General features: G+C 49.4%; 1 protein-coding gene across 20 annotated transcripts in view; it reads left to right on the top strand.

Moving 5' to 3' along the window:
• Window positions 1-24,538, top strand: part of PKNOX2 (PBX/knotted 1 homeobox 2) — a 309,255-nt gene that overhangs the window by 83,173 nt on the left and 201,544 nt on the right. Inside the window, exon 1 of one of the 20 annotated variants that reach the window (XM_077894036.1) lies at window positions 16,995-17,018. The exons of the other annotated variants lie outside the window; for them this stretch is intronic. The gene's annotated coding sequence lies outside the window, so the exon portion shown is untranslated. Of the gene's footprint in view, window positions 1-16,994; window positions 17,019-24,538 lie in introns of those variants that run through there. 20 annotated transcript variants of the gene reach the window in all.

Raw genomic sequence — 24,538 nt, forward strand, 5'->3', positions numbered from 1 at the left:
GCAGCAGCTGCCTGTGAGGACAGCTGGAAGGGGGTCATGGTAATCTCAGGGTGGGTCATTCCACTCCATGCTGCCCTGCACAGACTCACCACAGCCATCTCCCTGGGCCACACCACAGCTGTGGGTTGCAGACTGCAGGCCCCTAGGAGACCTAGCTGTTACCTCCCTACAAAGCACATTAGCAGCATATTCTATGGCCTGGCAGGACCAATGGAAGGCCCTCCAGGGAGGTAGCTGGTTCTTTGTTTAGACCCCAAAGACAAGCCCTTGGGTGGAGAGAAGTTGGGAGAACCTGGGCTTTCCTGTGTCTGCCAGCCCCATGGTCAGATTTAGGCTTTGCTGCCCATGTTCTTGGAGCTTGCGGTGGCTCTCAGGGCTACTGGCCAGAAAAGAGAGAAGCTAAGAGTTGACTGGGTCAGGGGCCCAGAGTGGAGTCCTCATATGGAAGAGGTCAAATGTGCCACCATAATTTCTATAGCAGTATTCTCTCTGAAGAGAACCAAGAATGCGGTGTCTGGAATCCTATTTGCTCCTATCAGCTTTTTTTGACAGACAGGCCAGAAAGGCCAAGGTGGGGATGGGGAGCATATGACACTGTGCCCCATCAACCAGCCCTTTCAACCTTGGGTTCCCTTGTTGGCTGGTGGCACCTGAGAGGTGAGAAGGATGGGGGCAGTGGCAGGGGAGGAGCCATTCTTGCCTTCAAACCTGCTTTGGGCTCCCCTTCAATGCACTGAGTCTTGCCCATAGTAGGCTGGTAATCCTAGTGGCCAGGGACATTTTCCTTGAGTATGGGTGAGTGTGGGGGACAGTCTTCACTGTTGTGGAGATCCATCAGTGAAGATCCATCTCATCTCTCCTTCCTTTGAGTTCCTTCGACCTGTAACAGGGGCTGGCTCTCAGATGACCTTTGGTCCCTATAGCTCTGACCTCTGGGTTCCTCAGACGCAGATGCCCCCTCCATCTCTGCAGCCACTGCTGCCCTTCCTCCCCTCCCCTTTCTCTTGTCATTGTTTTTGTTTCTTCGCAGGTCCTACTCCCTTGATGCCTCTTTCTCCTCCTCCTTGCCATCCTTCCTCTTCTTTTTCCTTCTCATTGGTGGTTGTCAAAGTCCCCATCCCCACCTGGGCTGTCTGCTCAGCTACCCAGCCTTGCTCCTCTGGCCTTCATGACTCACCCATGCATTTCCAAACAGTGCTCCCAGGCTTCCAGTCCACTCGAAAGAGGCTGAAGTGTGTCGGTGGCATGAAGGCTGCTCCCACCTTTGTCTGGGTACTCCCTTCTCCTCACAGAACATTCCTTTGTTCTCACCTTCACTCAGGTCCAGATGCTCCTGCCGCCCCCACACACTCATTCAGTACAAATGGAATTTATTATCCATCCAAGAGAAACCAAATCAGCAAGTTAAATCAGTTATTGCAGGAGAAGACAGTGTGCTGTATTTCACTGTCCCACATCACTGAGTTGGGGCTCCTTGGCTCCTTGCTACTCGTATGTTCTAGATAAGACAGAAGCAATTTCCACTCATAGAGGAAACACTGGGCTGCCTGAGGTATAGCCCAGTTCTAGCACCCATGGCCATGAAAGCTCGGGCAGGTGGTTTAACTCCTGTGGTTCAGTCTGCCCATCTCTGAAATAGTGACATGGCCTCTCTGGGCTGTCTCGGAGTGCACCACTTTGCATTGCCATCCAGTGCACAACGTCAGATCCTGGCTGCTGGTCTCCCTGTCTCCCAGAGGGCAACTGAGGCAGGGCCAGTGGGTCCCACTGCCAAGGCATTTCATTCTCCACTGTCACGGTCATTAGACACAGGAGGAAATGAGGCAAAGGGATGAACTGAGGTGCTCCTCCGAGGTTTCACCTCTTGACTTAATCTGTGCCTCCCCCATCTGCCCCATCTCACCAAATAGCAGTGGGTTCACCAAGTTGCTCGCCCAAAAACCAGGATCATCCTTGACTTTGACCTTGTCCTGCTTGCCTTGTAGCCCAATCATATGGCCTGTCAGTTCCATCTATAATATAAACTAAGTCTCGGCCTGACCACTTCTGGCACAGTCGCTGTGCCACACTGTTGGCCCAGACCTCTGCCATTGCTCGTGTGCTGTGTGGCCCACTGCAGTACCTCCGGCTGGCCTCCTGCTTCCCCTCCTGCCACGTCTCTTCTCTACCTTGAAGCCAGAGCCATCTTTCATAGCCTGTGTTGTCCTTCATCAAGGCTGTCACAGTTTGCATTCGCATATTTATTTGTGTGATTAGAATTTAATATCTGACTCGCCCATCAGACATGCTCCAGAAGGTCAAAAACAGTGTCTGCGTTGGTCGCTGCGTCCCCAGTGCCCTTGAAAGGTAACCATCGAGTACCTAAATGAATGGCTGGCCGGGCGGGCACTTGCTTCCTCGCTCTCTTTTCCAAAGGGTGGTGTGCCCCGACTCAGTAAGGCTTTGCCTAGTGAACTGGGGTCTCTGAAGTAGAAGGCATGATTAGGCTCACTTAATTCAGACCACTGGCCTAGATGCAGCCGGGCTCACCTCTGCGCCATCATTCCTCATTCTGTCTCCTTCTCTCTGGCCTCTCAGGCTTTGGTTTCCATGAGCACTTTCTGAGCTGAGAGATTAGGTTGGGGGAAAATTCAGATTGGTGCTTGATCATGTCCCTGCAACCCCCCAAGGAAGAAGTGGGGTCTTCTTTGTCACTTCTTAGTTAGGTTTGGGAAATGGGGGAGACCTGCTGGGGGTACTTCCTTTGGTCCGATGAACTCTTGAGTACAAACCTCTGTACCCCCTTTGGACTTATACCCAGTGCAGCTAAAAACCTTCTCAGATACTGTTCCCTTCCTTGGGAAAAAAAAAAAAAATACAATCTCTCCTGCTCTCCCCACACCCCCCACACACCCCATACAAAGTTCTGGAGACTCCCAGAAAATTAGGGAAATGTCCAGAAGATGGGGCAAAGCCTTGGAGAGAAAGAGATTGCAAGGACTCTCGGGTCAGGGGGGCTCGAGCAGGCTCTGCGGGGTGGTGTCATTCACCCGCTCAGTCCCTCTCTGAGCCTCAATGTCTACCTGGGGGCAGGGGGGGGGCCTGTGTGGTTGCCAAGCTAAAGAATATCTGGGAGATTTCCCTGGAAGAGGAATATGACCTCTGGAAAATGGTTATTTTTCATTTCATCCACCAGGAAAGCCCCAGACTTAGCCGCCTTTTCTTCTCTCCCGTTGCTAATGGCCCCGTGGATGAAATTCCTCCCTTGAAGGTTTTCTTCCAGAGGCTTCTCTTGGGCACTGCTGGCTCCCTTTTAGTTTCTCTCCTGCCGTGTAGGCATTTCCCCCAAGAGCCAGGCCAGCGTGGCTTGAGCTCCGGACTGGGGAGGAGGGTGTGTTTGGCGGGTGGTGGGCTCGGCTGGGAGGCTGGGGGTCGCGAGCTGCCTTGTGGCTGCTCCGTGGGGTCTGGCGGAGGAGCCCCAGCCTCTGGCTGTGACATACAGCCCCCTTCATGAAACCAGACAGAATTAAGCCTTTTGTTTCCTGTTTGCTAGGCCGGCTTAAAGAAAACACAGAGGGTCCCTGCGGCTGGGGCTCCCAACAAGACGGCCTTTGTATTCATTTAATTAATCAGTTAGCTGAGGGGAAGGAGAGGAGGGAAGTTCGTGTTATAAATACATGTTTTTCTTTGGCTTTTTTCCCCCAAAAGACAGGGCCTGAATGGCATCCCCGAGAGAGCCCCCCATCTCACCCCAGACATGCTGGGGGCCAGGGGCCTGCCCGACTGCAGCTGTGACACTCCTCGCCCCCACTCCCTCAAGGGGCGCTAGGCCTGAACTCTCTGGGTCCTGGGGAAATGTTAAATGCCACCGAGGAGCGGGGAGGTTAGCCGCTGGGCTCTGGACCCCCTTTCCCTGCGCTTCGCCTCTCCCTTCAAACCTCAAATCCTCCACGGATGAAGCACCTGCATTGCCACGCGGAGAAGTGTCTGTCCCCCGACAGGCCAGGGCACTTTGCAGGTGCACCATGGGGGAGAAGTGCTCGCTTAGGTGCGGAGGGGGCTTGAAGCTCCCTGCCTATTGCCCGCCACCCCACCCCTGGGAAGGGAAGGCCTGGAGCTGGCGCTCACCAAGCTGTGCAAGGCAGACAGAGAACTCAACCTCTCCCAGGGGGCCCCCTCCAGGGCCCTCCTTCCTTACTCTTCAGTTCGAACCTTCTGAAGAGCACGGGGAAGGGAAAATAGGGCTCCTGGGGCTCTGGAGAGGGGCTGTAGTTGGCAGGAAGCGAGTCCTCTTGGGTAGACACCCTCAACCCACTTCCAGCCCCACAGAGTGGGTTATTTCATCAAAGCTTCCTTTGGTGATACTATTTAAACAAATTCCTTTCTTTCCCCCTTTTTAGAGATGGGCAGATTCACTCACTGCTGTCTTACCCACCCTTACCCCCACCCCCACCCCACAGCTGCCTGGTGTTTTTAAGTTTTTCAGACCTTTATTATGAGGTAAAATATTCGCAATCCCTAAATATATGGCCCTCTTAGTGGAATTCCACTGTGGTAAATTTTTCCTTATGAGCTCTTCATTTCAAGTCTTATCTGCCAGGCTCTGGTATCTGGTAACCAGGACTCTAGGCCTTCTGGACACACTGCCCAGAACATTCCCAGCTCTAGCTCAAAAGTAGAGGGTCCAGGGCTCGGACCTCGAGTTTGGCCTCTAAATATTTATCTTGTCTTGTCAGGTCATCAGGCCAATATCCAGCCAGGGTGCTGCCATCACCGGTGGCATGAGGCCCCGGCTTCCTTGTCACACCCCTTCCCCAACCTCCTTGGCCTTTCAGTGAAACCCAGAGACAGCGGAACCCAGAAGGGCACAGCTTGTAAAATGTCTGTGGGGACAGGACGGCAAGACCTTGGTTTTCTCTCTTCTCCCCTAGCTGAGGATATCTTTCCTCTCACAACCACTGAGAGAAGCCCAAACCCAAATTCAGGCCACAAACCCAAATGCCCTTCTTTGAGAGTTTTGGAACACAGACAAACCTGGCTGAGGTGGGGTGGTCTGGGTGGGGTGGTCTTTTGTTAGCTGACTAGCAAAATGCCCAAAGTCTTGCACAACTTGGGTCAGCAAATTCTTCGATCCAACTTACTGTGTGGCTGACTGGGGTGTGTGTCCATGTGTGAGCCTGTACCCTGAAGGGTGAGTAAAACCCAGGACTCCAGGATTTCTGTGTCGTCTCCAGGGTAATCTCGTGTCAGCCTCTTTTCCCAACACTTCATTTCCCCAAACGCATGCGTCATCTCCACCATCTGAGCCTGGAAGGACAACCCACTGGGGTTCCTCTGCCCAGAGGATGTGTCATGGGTTCAGGAAAGAAAAAAAAAATCCATGCTGCCCTTTGCTTGGGTCTCCTTGAACTGCCTTTTACTGGAGATCCATGAATTGGAGGTTGGCACGGAGAAAGGTCAGACCCTGGAGAGTAAATCTCATTTTCACAGTTGTTTGAATCATAGAGACGCCGGGACGGGGAAGAATTCCGGTGATCAGGTGGGCAGAGGGAGAAGCAAAATCCCGCTCCTTTCCCAGAAGAGGAAGTTTAGTTCATAGCGCGCTGGTGGGTGGGCTAAGCGGCCCTGGGGGCTGGGGCTGGCTTCGATGCCCAGGATGCAGTGCAGTTGGATCTCCAAAGAAAGGGCCACTAACCTGCTACATTTCTCAAACATTTACATATAAACGAGTCTCCTGGGCATCTTGTTGAAATGCAGATTCTAAATCAGTAGTCTGAGGGGCACTGAGAGTCTGCATTTGGAACAGGCTCCCAGGTGATGTTCATGCTGCTGGTCTGCGGGCCACACTGTGAGCAGCGAGGGGCTAATGCATTTATCTGGGCCACGCTTGCTAGGTAAAAAGTCGCTGGCCTGTGGGCCAGTCATAGGGTGACCAGCCCATCCCAGTTTGCCCAGGAATTTCCCAGTGTTATCAACGAAAGTTCCCAGGATGGTTCCAGAGTGTCTTCCAAGTGTATATGCCTTAAGGCATTCACCCTGTCGGATCATCCCCGCTTATAATGTGAATCAACCCCACTTCTGGCCAGAAGGAACCCTATGCAACACTGTGAGGCTTGCCTTCCAGTAAACCTCCTTGGGGGTCTCCCACTGTTCTTCTCTGCACTCCCCCAACAACTTTTCTCCATTTTTAATACTCTCCTGACTCCTTTCTAAAGCCTCTTCCTGCTCTGGGCTTGGGAGTCCACCTGTGCTCAGTAGAGGCTCTCTGATGTGATTGGCTATTGTGCAGAATAATGGCAGCCACACAAACACCCCACACCTTATATAAAGAGCCTGTCTCCAAAACTAGGCCACATATGAGGATGCGGACTGTGTCTGATCTTTCTTTGAGTGCTTATGGTGCCTTGCACACAGTGGCTGTTAATTCTTGGAGGGTCAGGGCTTGTCCTGTGTGCTACCGAATTCCTAGAACTCAGCAATAGTGCCTGGCATAGAGTCTGTGCTTGCAACACGTTCATGACATGTTACTCCTAGAAAGAAGAAATGAAGTAGCAGATCCTCAATGCATGGTGTTTTTTTTTTTTTTGAGATTGAGCACGTGAGCATAGGGAGGGGGAGGAGAGAGGGAGGAGAGTCTGGATGAGCAGACTCTGTGCTCAGTGTGAAGCCCAACGCAGGACTCAACCCCACAACCCTGAGATCATGACCTGAGCCGAAACCAAGAGTCAGACACTTTGACTGAGTCACCAGGTGTCCCAGACAGAGAGAGAGAGAGAGAGAGAGAGAATCTTAAGCAGGCTCCATGCTCAGTGCAGAGCCCCACATGGGGCTGGATCTCACAACCCTGAGATCATGACCTGAGCCGAAGTCAGGTCTGATGCTTAACTGACTGAGCCAGCCAGGCACTCCCCTCGATGATGCACGGTCTAATCACGGATGCTTTTGAAGGTCTGAGTTTTTTGGCACTTATTTTTATGTCAGTTCGGCCTGGCATGTGATAGGGCTAGTAGAACTAGATACTTTCCATTGTTAACGAAAGCATGTTGCCACTGATACACTTCCTGAGAAGACTGGGGTGAGCCCTTTGAAAGGCATGCCTGCATCCCAGGCTCAGGCGGGCTATCTCTTTTCTGCCGCCTGGGTACAGGAGCTCCGATGGTTCTTTGATCAACTGATGGACAATTAATGCAAAATGGACCTTGGTATCCAGCAAGTGAGGCTGGAGGCTTCTTGATGGAGGGCAAGGAGTGATAATTTTGGTTTTTATGCATACTTTGTGACTCATTTGTTTCTGAATCCAGAGTTTTAATTCCATATTTTATTACATCCAAGTTCAAATTCATTTCAAAGCCAGCAGGTGAGTCTCTGGCCTGTGGTGGGGGGAGGAGGGTGCTGTAGACAGAGACGAGGTGATGCTCTTTTGAGTCCTAAATATTTTGTTTCTCCAAAGAGCCCCTGCTTAATTTAACATCAGATCTCTTCCCTTTTTTCCCATTGCATACCCTACCCCAAACATGTGTGCTGCAGCCCAACCTCAGCTCCCCTAGGTTGCACTACATTACATTAACATACGTTTATCAGGCCCTTGAGATGTACAAGCCATTTGGGAATACAGAAATAGGAGTGAAACCTAGCCCCTAACTTCCAGCCTCAAGGAGTTTATCCTCTCATTGGGGAAGTGGTTCACAGGAAGAAAAGTAACAATACAAGAGTTAAATAATGATGAAGATTACTATGCAGGAGAGGTCACAAGAAGGGACAGGATTAATTAATTACTCTGTGAGTGGCCCAGATTCTATGCATTGAGGGAATTCTGGGAAGAAAGAGATGGTTGTGCAGAGATGCTCCGGAATGACTGGGGGTCAGGGCTTTCCTTGTTTGGGGTGGGATGGAGTACTCTGGGGAAGGCGGAGTTCAGTTCAGCTCAGCAAACATTCATGGGGCAACTGCTGTGTTCCAGGCACTGGGCCGGACTCTGCAGATGCAGAGTTCCCACCCTTGAGGAATCTACAGTCTAGAGGGGGGCCCGAGAAGGAAAGTCAAGGGCAGGGGGCTGTGGGGCACCGAATAGGGACATGGTTCAGGTTGATGGCTGTCAGGGCAGTTGGAAGAAACTGGCTTTTGTGACGCCTAAGCTGGCTTGCATAGGAAGTAGTCCAAAATGTGGCCAAATGTTGGGGAGGAGAGTGTTAAGCAAGAGATCATCTTGCACAAAGGCATGCATGCATGAACCAGCATGGTATGTATTTGCAAAGTAAGCAGTTCAGGATTTTTGGAGCATAAGGCATGGTCCATGAAGTATCAGGAGGCGAGTGGAGGAGCCGAAGTGGCCAGGTTATGGAGAACCTTTTATATCACCTGAGAAGCTTAGAGTTTTCATACAGCCAACAGGGAGTCCTCCAAGAGGCAATATGAAATGGCAGCCAAGATGCAGGCTCTGGAGCCAGATGCCCTGCTCTGCCACTTGCTGCCTATGACTTAATCTCTCAGTGCCTCGATTTCTTAATCTGTAAAAAGGGTGTAAAAATAGCACTTCCTTCATTGCAAGGACTGAGTTAATTAGCATAAAGTGCTAAGAGAAGTCTTGGAACAAAGAGAGTACTCAATAAATTGTAGCTATTGTTAGTATTAAGGGATTTTAGGCCGGCGAGTGCCTTGGAGAGATTTGCGTTTTAGAAAAATCGTGTTGGCAGTACTGAGAAGCCTGGATTAATGTGGATAAGACCAGTGGGAGACCTATTGCAGTCCTCTAGGCAAGTAGGCATGAATGCTGGACTGAAGTAGTGGTGCTGTGGAGAGGGGGTAGGGGGCGGATTCCAGAACTTTGAAACAGTGCTTCCAAAGTGCTTTCCATGGAGACTTTCAGGTTTTTACCTTATGTACTGAGTAGATGGTGGTTCTAGCAATTGTGCTGGAAAACCAGGAGAAAAATAGGTCTTCTGGGGGGTGGGTTTATTATTTCTCCTTCCTTCCTTCCTTCCTTCCTTCCTTCCTTCCTTCCTTCCTTCCTTCCTTCCTTCCTTCCCTCCCTCCTCCCTGCCTCCCTCCCTCCCTCCCTTTTTCCTATGCTTCCTCCTTCCCCCCTTCCTCCCTCCCAACACACTGAGTTCCAATGTGTATGGGACCCTTCGTTGGACATGTCTGTCAGGACACTGAACATATGCACTAGAGGACATGGCTGAAGTCAGAGATCAGCTCATGGATGGCGGTCAAAACCGTGAAAGTGAATGAGATCACTCAGGGAGAGGATGTCGAAGGAGAAGAGAGTGGGCAAAGTTGGAATCCTGAGGAACACAAAATTTAAGAGATGGTGATAGAAAAACCACAGAAAAGCTACAGAGGGGAGAGGAGTTAGAAGAATCTGGAAAGGGTGGCATCCCCAAACCAGAGGAATAGAAGACTTTGTGATGGAGAGTGAGACCACAGAGTCAGGGCAACAACGATGGCAAATCCAACAAGAGAAGAACTAGAAAGTATTCACTGACTCTGTTGGTGTGAGAGCTGTTGGCACCCAAAGGTGTAGGTGAGGGTGGAAGATTGGAAAGGGCTGAGGAGTATGTGGGAGGTGAGGAAGTGGTGGGAGCACATGTGTGTGTGACGTGGCTGACCGTCAACCTGGCTTTGCCACAGGACTCTTGGATGGGGCGGGAGATGAGCTGGTGGCCAACAATCATCAAGCAAATCCTACATGGGGCCCTTGGATTGGAAACTACTGGAGAGACTTTTTTAGTCATTCTTTTTTTTTTTATTCAGCAAATATTTATTGCATAACTACTGTGGATTTAAAAGTATGCTAAATGGCATTCAGTAATGAACAGATCTGATAGAAGAGTTTGGACAAGGACGTAAATAGTTGTAACACAAGATGATAAGTATCAAATAATATACTGTGAATTGAATTAGAAAATATATTCCTATTTTCCTGGGTTTCCAGGAAATACTTTGTGGACAGATGGCTTCTGAGCTGGGCTTAAAGGAGGAGTAGGGTTCTAATGGGCAGTAGGGAAGAGGGGCATTTCAGTAGATAGATGGGATATGCAAAGGCCCTGAGGTAGATAAGTATGGAGCATAGTCAGGGAACAAGAAATACTCTAATTTATTAAAACTGTAGGGTTTTATTACAAATTACAAAGTAGATTGTAGTTAAGGCTGGAAAAAGATTAGAGCCCTGGTGTGAAGGCTTTCTGTGTCAGGCTTAAGGATTTGCACTTTATTCTACAGGCTGCAAGGGGCCATTGCAGGTTTTTTTAATTAAGATTTTATTTATTTAATTTATTTGAGAGAGAGGGAGTGTGCACACATGAGCCCGGGGGAGGAGGGAGGAAAAGGAACAAGCAGACTCTGTACTGAGCACAGACCCCGGCATGGGGCCCAGTCTCAAGACCCCATTACCCTGACCTGAGCCGAAGTCACCAGTCAGATGCTTAACTGACTGAGCCCCCCAGGTGCCCCTGCAGGTTTTGATATAAGGAATAAAAAGAGAAGACTTTGCCTTCTAGGAGGGTCTTGCTGACACTAATGTGTAACATAGAGCAGAGAGGAGTAACTTGGGAGACGACTATAATTGGGAAGGAAAAGCAGTGAAGGAATTAAGACGCCTGTTGGTAATGGATCAAAAAGAAGTGAACATGCAAGGTTATGTGGGAGTTGGACCAGTAGGATTGAAACACCCCACGTGGGGATGTTGAAGGAGTCAGGGTTGGGGTGTGGCAAGGGAAGCATCAATGAGAATTATAAGATTTCTACAGCTTGGAGGAGAAGTGGCACCATTGACGGAAACAGTAAAGACAAGAAGGCAAGTGGGTTTGAGGGAGGAAGAAGGGACAAGTGTCACACTCTGAGTTCAGGAGGGCTGTGCCTGAGAAATAGCTGTTGCACGGGGCAGGGGGAGGTGGGCTGTGGCAGGAGCAATGTCACTGGAGTTGTGGGTCAGCAGCCAGGTTGCAAGGGATCAGGAGAGAAGAGGAGGTGATGGTTGTGAGCACACACTGCGCTTTCAAACATTTGGCAGTGAGAGGAAAAAGAGATGAGAGGATGTCATTCCAGAGGGTTAAGGTTAAATCATTCTTCCATTCGTATCACAATTTAAGAAATACTTCAAGTCCATTTTCTTGCCACTCTTCACCTTATTTAAGGGAGTCAGGCCAGGGCTATTACACCCACTTTACAGATGAAGACACTGAGTCTCTGGAGGACACGGGGCCAGTAAGCGACATGGGTGGTGTTTTGCCTTCTGGGGAGTGCTTTCCACTGCACTATTGAGCCCAAGGGTCCGGGGAGAGTTTGCATGTTTGCAGGTCAAGGAGGGCAGCCTGAGCAGACACTGAAGATACATGAATACACACTCCCAGGTGATGGGCACTGTGGGAAGAAGGGTTCGAGCCCAGGTGGGAACAGCCCAGGGAAGGAGACGGGGCCTCTGCTTTCAAGGCAGGAGGAAAGGAGGGGGAGGTTCCAGATACAGCATGTTGAGAAAGAGAGGAAGGACGTTAGGCATAGAGCCAGGACACTGAAAACACCCAGGTGAAAAATTTGAAGACATTTTTGAAGCAACATGCCCACAGCAGAGGTGTAAGGAGGTCCAGATGGAGGATGGAAGAGGAGGACAGGGGGCTCCAGCTCATAGCTCTGGGCTGCAAGATGCAAGAGCCACCTGGGTCATGAATGAACAAATGAACAAAAGGCCCCTCCACTAAGGCCCTGAAATCAGAAAGCTTGAAGGTGAGAGGGAGAGTATCCTGAGCAACCCTGTACCTCACGCTTTACCTCCACCCACATCTCCACTTGGTCTTCACCGATGCTCTAGGCTGTGGTTGCTCTTGTGCTAGCCCTGGCTGCAGAAGAATCGATCAGCCCATCCCCAGAGTTGAGGTGGTTTAGGTTGGAGGTTGGCCCTCCCTGGATGTGAAGCAAGGTGGTGGATGGAGGTGGGGGCTGGGAGGATGGACCCCGCTGGGTCTTCCCTCTGGAGGCAGGAGAATGAGGACAAATGGTAGAGGTTCTGCCAAAGTCTAGCTGGAGAATAGTGAGACGGCTTCTGTGACCTTTCTATCTGAGTCTGTGCCTTTGATCTGGGAATCTGGGAGGGTCCCTCCCATGGGCCCTATGTTACTTCTTGGTCACTTATTGGCAGTCCTGCATGCTGCTCTTCCTGTCCAGCCTCACTGAGTGGAATCCCAGGAATCTGCCCTCCTTGCTTTTGGGAGGTCATGTCGTCCTGGTGGTTACAGTCCTTTGGGGAAAGAGTCCACGCTATTCTTGTTCTGTTGCCAAAGTGCATTCAGGGCAAAGGAGGGTCATGGCACCTCACGGATCCCTGCCTCTCCCTTCGTGCCAATGCCGGCTCCTGCCTGTGTGTGGCGAATCAGATGCGGGCATGTGGCACAGACATTGCTGCTAGTGGGACATGTGGAGGATGTGCTTTTTCTGAGGAAATCCCATGCTCTTTGGCCAGAGTGTCCAGGGTCTCTGGCTGTGGCTGCATCCCAATGAAGGTGACCAACTGTTCCGGGTCACCTGAGCCTGAGGGGTTTCCTAGGATATGGGATCTTCAGTGTGGAAATTTGGAAAGTCTCAGGGAAACTGGGACGAGATGTCACCCTAACCTCTCTCCCCAGTTCTACTTCTGGAACAGTGTGGAGTTCGTGGATTTTTGCAGGATGATGCACGTAACGCATGTGCAAAAGGATAAATTCTGCAATGTGTACCGCCATGGTCCGTGGAAGTGGCTTTGGGATCTGCAGGCCCAGGTTGAGATCTCCTTTCTCTACTTCCTAGGTGTGCAAGTTTAGGTGAATTACTTTATATTTCTGAGACTCAGTTTTCTTATCTCTAAAATGGAGGTAATGTTATCAATCTCACAGGATTAAATGTGAGGATTAAATGAGGCAACGTTTGGGCAGCCCCGGTGGCTCAGTGGTTTAGTGCCGCCTGCAGCCCAGGGCGTGATCCTGGAGACCCAGGATCAAGTCCCACGTCAGGCTCCCTGCATGGAGCCTGCTTCTCCCTCTGCCTGTGTCTCTGCCTCTGTGTGTGTGTGTCTCTCATGAATAAATAAATAAAAATCTTTTTAAAATAAAAAAATAATAAAAAATAAATAAATGAGGCAATCAGTTGCCCAGCCATGGTACAAGGCCCTTGTAAGAGAAATCAATAAACATTAGTTCTCTGATTCCTCCCTCACTATCTCTCTTGCACTGGAGTGATGTCCATTCTAAGGTGGAGAAGGTAAGGCTGAGGAACAGGAATAGTTGCCTCTGGACCAAAAATGACAGAATCAGCAATCAGCAACAGATCCCTAGCTCTTAACCGCCATCTTCCTACTTTGGAGTAGACAAGGGTTTCTCTATCTGGAATATTTCCTGGATGAGGGGGAAGGAACCATTTTATTCACTTATCTATCCATCCATCCAATCCAACCATCCATTCAGCAAATACTCATTGAGTACCTACTATGTGTCGGATACTATTCTAGGTCTGGAGATTTGACTGTCAACAAAACATACATTTTCTGCCCTCTTGAAGCTTACATCCTGGTACACACATAACAAACATCTAATCTAATGCAAAGTAGTAATAATTGCTCCGAAAGGAAATTAAAGCAGGTGAAGATGGCAGAGAGCAGCCAGGGCAGGGGCATCATTCTGCAGGGTGGCTAGGCTAGGGGAGGGCCCTCTGAGGAGGTGACATTTGAGCAGAGGCCTGAAAAAAATGTAGCCTGGGTCTCGTGGGCCTGACTTCCCCTCCTCTTGGAGCTCCCAGCTCAGGCCCAGCTGCTGCAGGGTGGAGTCAGCTGTGGAGGAGAGACAGTCCGTCTCTGGACTGGGGCTGCAGTGGTAAGTGGGGGTGCAGCTGTTTTTATCAGCTGCCTGTCCGAAGCACAGACCCCTTGGCTGAACTGAGCTTTCAGGGTGGGGGAGGGACCCACACTGGAAAACCAGTTACTGAGGGTCAGATTGTGATAGAAAATGATAGGAATGGGCTGCCTTGCTCCCATTGGGGACAATGCATTTGGGGACAAGTCACAGTATATTTGGTTTCCTGAATGACTCTATTTCTTCGGCATTGTGTTCATTAAGAAAAAAAAAAAATAACGCTTCTGTTTAGCCTGCATGCTAAATGATTTATGAACATTATTCTTCTCTGTTAGTTCTACCTGTAGGAGCTCCAGCCCTCGCAATCCTTTTCATGTTGATTAAGTACATTTGAAAGCAAAAGGAGACTGTCTGCAATTGCTTCACAGTATAGACTCACGGCTTCCCTGGACTCAGGAGGGATTCCTCATTCTTCCCTTTGCAAGAGTTCCTTTGCAGCTGGTTAAGCAGGAGATCAGTCCAGAAACACTTGTGTGTGCCCAAGGAGGCAGAGGGATAGCGTTCTTTCTGGAGCTGGTAATTATGAATTTGAGATCCTGGAATCCTCCGGCTGGAATGTCCAGGAGTCAGCCTTCTAGGGCAGATGTGATTGCACCTGACTTGGCCCTGGCAGGTTGACGCTGGTCAGGAGGAGCGGAGGCTGCTTTGAGAGGGCCTGGCAGAGCTTAGTATTGTCAGGGCACACCCCTGAATGGGGTGGAGAGAGGGGGGAGAGAAGGAAGGTCACAGCCCAATTCTCTGTACTCTTGGGCTAATGGAAGGTGTCCGTGGAGAGGAAACATGATCTATGGAGCCAGCTCCCAAGCCAAAGGGCCCCTTGGTTGGTTCTACAGTTAGGACGGGACCCGTGTCCTTCCCTAGTTCCTCCCGTGTCCTTTGTTTATTGCTGTGTGATGGAGAACGTGGGCGCATTAGGGTCTGGCCTCAGCACCCACTTTGCCTTGGGCAGTAGACTTCTACAGATGCTGTTTCTACTCCCTATTCAGTCTGGTTGAGCCTGGTCCGGCCCAGGGCTGCCTTCTGCAGGTCTTCATGTGGAACGTGGAGTAGGACAGCTTTCCCTGAACTCCTGAGCTGCCACAGAAATTCTGTGCAGTTGTCCTCTTTTCTCTGTCACTTTGCCCCACCGATAATGTCCCTCGGAACTGCCTTCAAGCTTCTGGGCTTTCAGAGCCAGGCAATGGCAGTTTGTTTAGAATCCCCCATCTTCATAAAGTTATCATGCTTCATGGGTTCCCTTTGTATATAAGGCTCAAGTCTCTTCACATCTGTCACCCTTCTCTGCCCTCTACAGGGTGGCATTTCTTTGCACATGCCTGTACCACACATGACTAGGCTTTGCCTCATCTTACCTTTCTTGCTTACCTGTTGGGCAACTTTGGAAAGGTCGTTCTGTATCCCTGACTCGCAATTCCTTCATTTATTAAATGGGAATATGAGCATTTGAGAAACAAATGAGATGGTGATTTTGAAAAATGCCTAGTAAATTGTCTTTATTGCCTCCTCATGACAAAAGTTCACATAGGCCCTTAAAAAGGTAAACATTAAAAATCCTACTGTCTAGCTGTGTACAGTCTGGGGCAAGGGTAAGAAGGTGTAGGCAGAGGAAAACCCAGACCCTTTATGCGGAAACTCAAAGAGAAATGCCAATGGTGCCGACTCGACCTCAGGCCTCACAGAGCAGGAGTCAAGCTCCTCCTGTGCGCCAGATACCCTGCCTGGCTTTTTGGATCTATTATCTGATCCTCATACCGTCCTTGAGATGGTGTCATCCCCATTTGAACAGAAGATGGAGACGAGACCCAAAGAAATGAAGTTGCCCGGATCACAGAGTTAGCAAGTTGTAGGGCTAAGACTCCAACCCTAACATCTGTGCCCCTGACAGCACATGTCAGGACCCACCTCCTGAAGGGAGGCTTTGAGGACAGGTGGACCGCTATCAGGGGCCTCGCCGCCACCCCACCCCCACCCCCACCTCTTGAACCTATAATTCTGCCCTTAGCAATTTATCCCTCAGAGCTAAGCATTGACTCTTGGGATTCTCTTCTGCTCTCCCTCGCCCTCCCGAATGCACACACTGGGGAGAGTTGCCCGTGAAGCATACACGGATTAATGTTGTGAGCTCCTTTCTCCCCGGCTAAGAGAGCCGGCCAGAGCAAAATCTCTGAATTGTGGACCTGGGAAGGCAAAAAGGAAAGGCTTGTCCATCTAAGACAAATTTTATCCCCTTCCGAGTTGTGCCTGGGCTGGCCCTGCCCCCGTGCTAGCTGAGCCAAGGCCTGGGGACGGCCTGGGAGACCGCATCCTGCTGTCTGAGCCCCACTTAACAGCCTCACCACCGTGGAAGGCAGGCTCTGCCCGAGGGATCCAGGGATGTGGTTACGCATCCTTATCCCCTTGCCAATACTCAGAGACACGTGCGCGCAGGGCCCCGTCCCTCCCAGTGAAGCCTCTGCCCACCCCAAGGGCCCCTCTCTCTCCGGAGTGGCTCAAAGGGCCCTTTGAGAGGGGGGTGGGGAAGCCGGCAGCCTGCGGGCCTGGGAGGGGAGATAAAGGCGTGAGATCCCCGGAGGGCTCAAAGGGTCAGGGGCCGTGTATCTGGTGACTTCTGAATGCAAGTTCCAACAAAGAGAAATCTGTGGTGGGAGAGCCTCAGCGAAGGAAATAAAATCTCCATGAAAACAAACTTTTGTTGGAAGCTTTCTCCTCTTGTTTTGGCAGCGTTGCTAAGTCCTGGAAGGGGAAGGCCGCGTGTCTTCCGGAGCAGTTGGGAGGCTCTCAGACTCTCCAAAAGATCAGCTTGCTACTAGGGCCCTGTTTTTCTCCCACCAGGAGGACGGGGCTTGGGAGTGAGTGCAGTAATAATTGGTTTTCTAATCAAGACTAGAATGAGTAAAAGAAAAGCTAGAGGGCAGCGCAGAGAGCTGTGGACCATGGGTTAGGCCCTTGGTGGACACATCACCGTGTGTGATACGGTCCCGTGACTCACACAGACTGTGAATCCCTCTCGGCCTCACTTGCCTCACCTGTAAAATGGACATAACTTGCCTGGGGTCTTTCAGCTAGAAAAGCAGGATGTAAACTTCTGTTTCCAGTGCCTTGTAGTCATGAAAACCAGAGGATGGAGGTGAAAGGATCTTTGAAGTCACCACAGGACACAGGAAGGTCGGATAATCATTATAATATGCATCGTGTGATCGTGTGTGTGTGTGTGTGTGTGTGTGTGTGTGTGTGTGTGTTTCTTCTTCTCTCTCTCCAGGCCGAGGCAGTCATGTACCATACTCAGTTATTTGGTTTCTGCATCTTGTTTTGAAAAGAAGCAAGGGAATGGTTAAAGCAGGGGCTTTCTGGTTAGCCTTTGCCACTAACTTCAATTGGTTAACTATGTTCAGAGACATTGGGGGTGGGGGGTGTCACAAGTTTTAGGGAATGCAGGGAATGAGGGCTTCCCCAGCTGCTGAGATGTTTTTATGTTAAGTAAGTATAAGGATTCAGTTTTTTCCTCTCTAGAGTCCAGGGAAAGAGAAAGGAATTTCTGTTGGGTCCAAGCCCCATAAGATTTACTTATTTATTTATTTATTTATTTATTTATTTATTTATTTATTTATGACTCCTTAAGAGTTTTCTTTTGTCCTGCTTAGGGAGAAAATCCTTTATGGTGGCTGTCATTTGGCAGAGCTCAGAGGACTTTGGAGTGGCAGGTAGCCAGGGGGATTAGGCAGGGACTGGGAGCTGAGCTGTGGTTTCGGTTCTGCGCATTCCGGACAGGCTGCTGTGACCCCACGGTGGGCCCTGTCCCTCTGAACCGTAGATGACACCAGATGGAACAAGAGAGAGGACGGGAGAGAAACCCAGAGCCGTCCTGGTGGAGGGTGAATCTGGGTGGGTGCTGAGGGTCCTGAAGCTTGGCTGGGAGCCAAGCCTGCTTCCTCTCCTGCAGGCCCCTTCCTCCCTCCTTCCTCAGCCAGAGCCCCGGGCCTGTTGTTGACTGCTAGTTTGGGAAGATGTGTGTGTCTCCCCCTGTGCTCTGAACGTCTCTGGAAACTGAGAGACACATAAGCCGAAGTGCCTCCCTGGAGTTTTCTCTTTGACCAGAGGGGCCGTGATGTGTCCGGATTTGGGAAAGTCTGTCCAGGGAAGCCTGGTTGAATTGGTGAAGGTACCTCCTCCCTCCCTTCTCCCCTCTGCTGTCCCTTGGGCAGGCTTGCCAGGCCAGTCATAGGCTAATAACAGCCCCGGTAATGCTGATGTCACATGGCTGGTTGGAACTGCCTGCAATGGCTAATAGGTGAAGTCTCCCACTGCTGACCACATGTGGAGTTCACATGGGGCATGTTTGGGCTCGATGAGGCCAGCGTGTGAATGTGTATGGAAGTAGGTGGGAGGCCAGTGTGTGCAAGCTGTCCCCCTCCCCTCGTCAACACACACACAGAGGTGCCCACGTACATGCATGCACACACATGAGCATGCAGGGCCATGCACATGTCATACACCCACAGTCACACCGTCATCTACACATGCACACACAAGAGCCGTAACACAGTCACACACAGTTACACACATGCACGACACACAGGAGCTTCTCTCTTCCCTCTCCCATTTTCACCCCCCTTTCTCGCAGCCCCAGACCTCCTTCAATCCTCTCCTCCCTGGTCATCTCCTCCAATTTTATCAGCAGGAACACAAGTCCTGGATGTGTCAGGCCAGCTTCATTCCATATAGTCTGGGTGTAACGGGAGGCAGGACAAAGAACTCAAGGGTGAGAGCCAGACAGAGCTGAGCTGAGACCCTAACTCTCCCATGTAACTGGGTTCATGACATGGACCCACTGGGCATGTTTATCCTCTGAAAGCCCCACTCTGCTCCTCTCCAGAAGAGGACTGGAAACACTGCCATGCGGTATTGCCATGATGCAGGTGCACAGTGACAGGTGTGCACCATGTAGCACAGGCTGGTGCACAGGAAGTGCTCAGGGCGTGCCAGCCCTCTCCTTTTCCTGTTGTTTCCATAGTATATTTCTGTGGCATGGTCACCATATTGGTGTTTGACCTAGAAAGGAGGCTGGCCGTGGGGAAGTGTTTGGGGTGTGCTCTATGTGGACTTTGCCTCATTTATCTGGGGCTGATTCAGCTCTAAGGGAGGAAATAACATGACTGTCATTTACTGACAATTACGCTCATCACAACAGCCTGCTTATCCTTTTTACCCAAATAAGAGGAATGAGGCACAGAGGGCTTAAGTCATTTCTCTGAGTTCACACAGCTGGTTAAGTGGCTGGGAACCCAGCTCCTCACCCTGGCTTTCTGTTGTAGTAGGCGATTTGCTACAGCATTGGGGACACTGGCATGGATCCCGTGCTCTGGCAAATGGCACTCTTGAATCTGGTGATTTAATAGGTCATCTGCTTCCCTTCTTAGAACAGGCCCATTTGGCTGGGACATTTCTTCGAGCTTCTCTGTGAAGTGGCATGGATGTGGGTAGTAAGGCATTGGTTCTGAGGACTCGGGCTGGGAGAGGTCTGAGGGGGCATCTGTGGGAACACATCGAGATGAATGTGGGGAGCTCCATTCAGTTTGCAAATACTGGTGGCACACCTACCTCACACAGGGCTTCAAGCTAGGTTTGGGGTAAGGAATTGCCCCTGCCTTCAAGGAACTCTAAAAAAAGTGAGCAGGGTGGGGGCTCAGGCATGTAAAAAGATGTATAGACAATGAGGTTAGTGCAACCATAGAGGAAAGTACCAGATGGTGCATGGCAGTGACATGGGTAGGGGTGGGGACTTGGTCTGAAATCTGCTTGGAGGAGGTGATGGTGGAATGGACTGTCCTGGGAGCTAGACAGGAGAAGGAGGGAAAGGACCCTCCAGGGAGCTGGGACAGGCTGTGCAACAATCTGGAAGCAAGAGACAGTAAGAGCAAAGTGGGGAGGGGTGGGCAGGGACAGGTTGAGTGTGAAGACCCTTGGATTATATTTTGCAGGTGATGGGGAGAGCTATGGAATGTATTAAAATGGGGGAGTGGTGTTTGCCAGACTTAGGTTCTTGAACTTGGCCTCAGCACTAGTGGGAATGGATTGGAAGGGACCAGATTTTCACAAGCACATTCAAGATATGTTTCAGTTAGAATGCCTTTGGCTGCCAGTAGCAGCAAATCCAACCCAAAGTGGCTTAAACAGTAAGAGATTTTTTTTTTCTTACATATAATGAAGCCTAGAACCAGGAGTACTGTAGGGATGGAAAAATTCAGTGTCTTAATGACATCAACAAGCACTCAGATTCTTTCTCTGTCATCCTCCGGATATCAGCTCTATTTTCAGACTAGCTTTCCTCTGGATCATACAATGGTGGTAGCAGTTCCATGCATCACCCCAATGTGTAGGCAATTAAAAATTGTAAAGTAAGTCATTTGTACAACTGTAGGGAGTAATGGAGGCTGTGGCCGATGGGATTGTGAATGCTCCAGGCCTGTTGGAATTCAAGTTAAAAATTTTAAAAAGCACAGGCCAAATATAAATGAAGTCAAGATACAAATGACAAACTGGGAGAAAAGTTGCAACTCATGTCACAGGCCTATTCTCCCTAATATACAAAGAGTTCCTAAAAATTAACAACAAAATACAACTCAATAGAAAAAAACTGGCAAAGAATTTGAACAGACTATTCACAGAAAGGAAAATACAAATGGCTCTTAACAAAGGATGTCCAATCTTACATGTAAAAAGGAATGCAAATTAAAACTGTCCTGAGATAGCATTATTCATTCATCTTTTAAATGGACAAAAATCTAAAACTTTTGTTATCACGCTGTATTGGCAAAATTCTGGGGAAACAGGCTATCTTAATGTGTAAATCAGTACAACCCTTTAGAGGGAAATTTGGCAATATCTATCAAAATTATTGATCATATGCCTTTTGACCCAGCAATTTCATATTGGAGAATTGATCCTGAAGATACACTTAGACATTTGTGAAATAACATTCATGAACATTTATTCTTTGCAACATTATTTGTAATGACAAAAGATTGGAAAAAACCCAAATATCCATCGTTTTGAGGTTAGTTAAATTATGGAATATTCTGACAATGGAATACTACACACTTACAAAAAGGAAGGGGGGGTGGCTGGCTGGCGCAGTTGTTAGAACATATAACTCTTGATCTTGGAGTCAGGAGTTCAAGCCCCATGATTGAAGTAGAGCTTTCTTTAAAAAATAAATAAATAAATAAATAAATAAATAAATAAATAAATAAAATAAAAGTAAAAAGGAATGAAGACTACCTTTGTTCTTACATGGAAAGATCTCCAAAAATATATTAAGCATAAAGAGAAAAAAAATCTACCAAAGTGTAGAAAAGTGCGCATAAAAGGGGGATAATAAGAATCTGTATTTGTGTTTTCTTGGGTAAGTGGGGGATGGGAATGGGAGAGAGACATTTCATATACTTTTTAAATTTTTGAACCATGTTATGTATTACCTATTTTTTTAAGATTTTATTTATTTAAAGAGGGAGGGAGAGAGTGTGTGTGAGTGGAGGGAGGGGCAGAGGGAGAGAATCTCAAGCAGACTCTGCACTGAGCATGGAGCCCAATGAGGGACTCAATCCTATGACCTCGAGATCATGACCTGAGCTGAAATCGAGTTAGGAGCTTAAACGACTGAGCCACCCAAGCACCCCACATATTACCTTTTTAAAAACAAAACAAAGGAAAACCAGGTGCGCTGTGCAAATCCCACAAAACATCTGGGAAGAGTTGCTGATTTGCATCCCTGGGTTCTGAATCATGCAGTGGTAGTGGAGATAGAAAAGGATAGATTTGAGAAATGTTGGGGTGTTTTTGTTTTGGGAGAGAGAGTGTGCACACACATACACACACACACACAAGCAGAGGGAGAGACAGAGGGAGAGAAAGAATCCCAAGCAGAATCCCCCTGTTGCGCGTGGGAGTGAGACAGGAAGCGGAAACAGAATCCAAGGGGACTCCCAGATGTAGGTCACTGGTGAAAGATGGCATCATTCTGAGATGGGAAGACTGCAGAGAAGCATGCTGGTCCAGGAAGCAAGGCAGCCTGGAGAATCATTCACTTCTGAACTCAGTCACTCAATTCCTGGGACCCTATCTTGCCCTATTTCTTCATCCATCCACAGGCGATATTTCTGGCTCTAAACTTCTGGTTTGCTAGTGTTCCCTCCAACCAGACCCTGGGTATGACTCCCAAGCAGGGTTGGATCTGTAGGCAGCTCTGGGCAGCATCCTGAGCATGAAGTCTTCCAGGGGGAAGAGGCTTATGTCTGGAGCACTAGGGAGGAGACCCAATAAGTGGGCATGGCAACAGAAATCCCACATTTCCCACTGGGTCAGTGTGTCCTAGAGAAAGGGCAGGTCTTTGTTCCATTTCCCATCTCCGTTCTAATTCTCTGTGACTCACCATCTGCTGCTGGGGAGGACTCTGGGGGCTCTGGTGCTGGGCCATCCCAGGAGACAATGGCCTGTTCTCCTAGGATTGATGTCTACCCAGGGGTGCCATGGTGCCAAGGGCAGTGGGAGAGGTGGAACCCAGAGGATGGGGAACCCAGAGGAGAGGAGCTCAAGGCAAAATGAACATGTTTTGCGCGACATTCATGTGAGAAGTGCAGTGGGATGGGATGTGTTTGGGGTACATTTATCCATGTGCTGACAGGAGCAGTCCCCCTTAGCTGTGGGCCCTGCTGCAAACCCATCTGCAGAGTTGGGGCCCAGAATGAAAAATGGACTGAATAGCTAATGGCAGCCGTGCTGTTTGCTGTTGGAGGCATTATGAACTGGTATGTGAAATATGGCCACACTCTTGGTTTTAGTTGGAGCTGGAAAGGATTAGAAGACAATTAATAAATCATTTAGTGCCCTGAGTTTAAGTAACTTATTATTATGGGCTGCATATATTTATTACGCTTCACTGAGCAACATTGGCAAATTTCCTTCAAATGTCACACAATTTGTATGCAATTTGTTTCAGAAGGCTTTTTTTTTTTTTTTAAATGCACATATAAATTATTAACCCGAATTTTTCGGGACAGATTGCCAAAATCCTAACCCCTCCCCCACCATCCCTTATGAGTCTCATAAAGACTTTCTGTCCCCAAAATGATGACAGGGCCAGCTGAGGGGCTGGGAGAGGATGCAGAGTCACTTGCTGTCTCCTTGGGCTGCGTTGGGGCAGAGACTTAAATCCCGCCTTCCATGGCTTTGGTGAGAAGAAGAGAAATCAGGCTGGCAGGGTGGGTCCATCCTTAAGTAAAACCAGGGTCCTGTTGACGCCAGAGCTGGAAGCATTTCAGACTCCGTTGCTCCCAACTGTTCATTTTGTCACTGGGGAAGCCGGGCCAGCAGAGGCGCGACAGCTCTGAGATGGACTGGAGAGTCTGGTCCACACTATTTCAGGCCTGATTCTGGGTTGTCCTTGTGTTTCTCTTGGTGGAGCAGCTCAAAGTTTGGGTACAATGAAATTTTTCATTGACTCCCCACCAAGATTCTCCTGTGTGCAGCTAGGGATTGGGGCCCAGGGCAATCCGACTGGCTTTTCTAACATCCGGACAAAGTGCATCTATGGAGCACCTAATGTGTAATAGGTGCTCTTGACATGCGTGTGTGTGCATGGGTGCGTGTGTATGTGTTGCACCAGGCAGTGTCCCTGCCTTGTCTTGCGTTTTTGCCCCAGCATCCACTGAGTCAGTGCCTGTTGAGCACTTGAGTGAGCCAACCAGGAATGAACACAGGCAGCTCCTGCACAAGCTCCAACACAACTTACCGGAAGCTTGGAAGCATCACGAAGGAGCCTCACTGGGGATTTTCCAGATCGCTAAAAGGCTTACTTCTTAAAATCCTCCAAGGATGTTTTAAACATCAGCAGTGAACGTCCTCTCCTTTTTTCCTAAGTAAACAATCCTGATTTGACTGAACCTGACGCGCTGATTCACGAGGCCACCGGACCCTCCGTTCCCCGGCGTGAGCCTCCTCTTTCATGGCTTTTATCAGCCAAGGCCCGAGATACCAGAAAACCGGTCCTGTTAGAAGCATGTACAAAAAATCAGTCTGAAGCAGCTCTAAGTAACGGTCTGGGAGTTTCCCTTACAGAGTAAGGTTCATAAACTTTAGTGGGAAGATTTTGTGACATGTACTTTGACTGCTCAGAGATTTTTTAAAAAGTGTTTTCTTTCCAGCATTTTTATACTATGTTGGGTTTATGAGGTTACTGACTGGCTTACTCACGTGCTGGTTAGGGAGGCGTTTTTGTCATACAAACGATGGCCTGTCTGCTGGGGGTGGGCTGGGGGGCTGTGAATAGAGCGGTAGGCTTGCTAAGAGCATTTTATCTACCAGTTTGCTTTCAAGAGGGTCACAGGCAAAGTTCTCTGATTCAGTTATTTTAAGCCACCAGAAGGCAATTTAACTATGAGAGGGGCCTCTTGTTTACTGGGGATTTTGCTCAGGAGTCTTGAGAAAGCATCTGCCGCGGCCTTGCTCCCCAGCTTTGCCTTCCCCTTTGCCCCTGGAGGGTGCTAGCTCTTTACTCTGCCAGGAACAGGGCTGCTTTTGTGTCTTCTCTTGAGGGGCGGCCCGGCCTACCTTTCTGCAGCCCGACAGAGGGCCCTCTGAGCAAGTCCCCTCCACGCGTGGGGGGAGTTGCCTCTGCCGGCCTCTGGCAG

The sequence above is a fragment of the Canis aureus genome, chromosome 3 (assembly GCF_053574225.1).
Source record: "Canis aureus isolate CA01 chromosome 3, VMU_Caureus_v.1.0, whole genome shotgun sequence".
Classification (NCBI taxonomy): domain Eukaryota; kingdom Metazoa; phylum Chordata; class Mammalia; order Carnivora; family Canidae; genus Canis; species Canis aureus.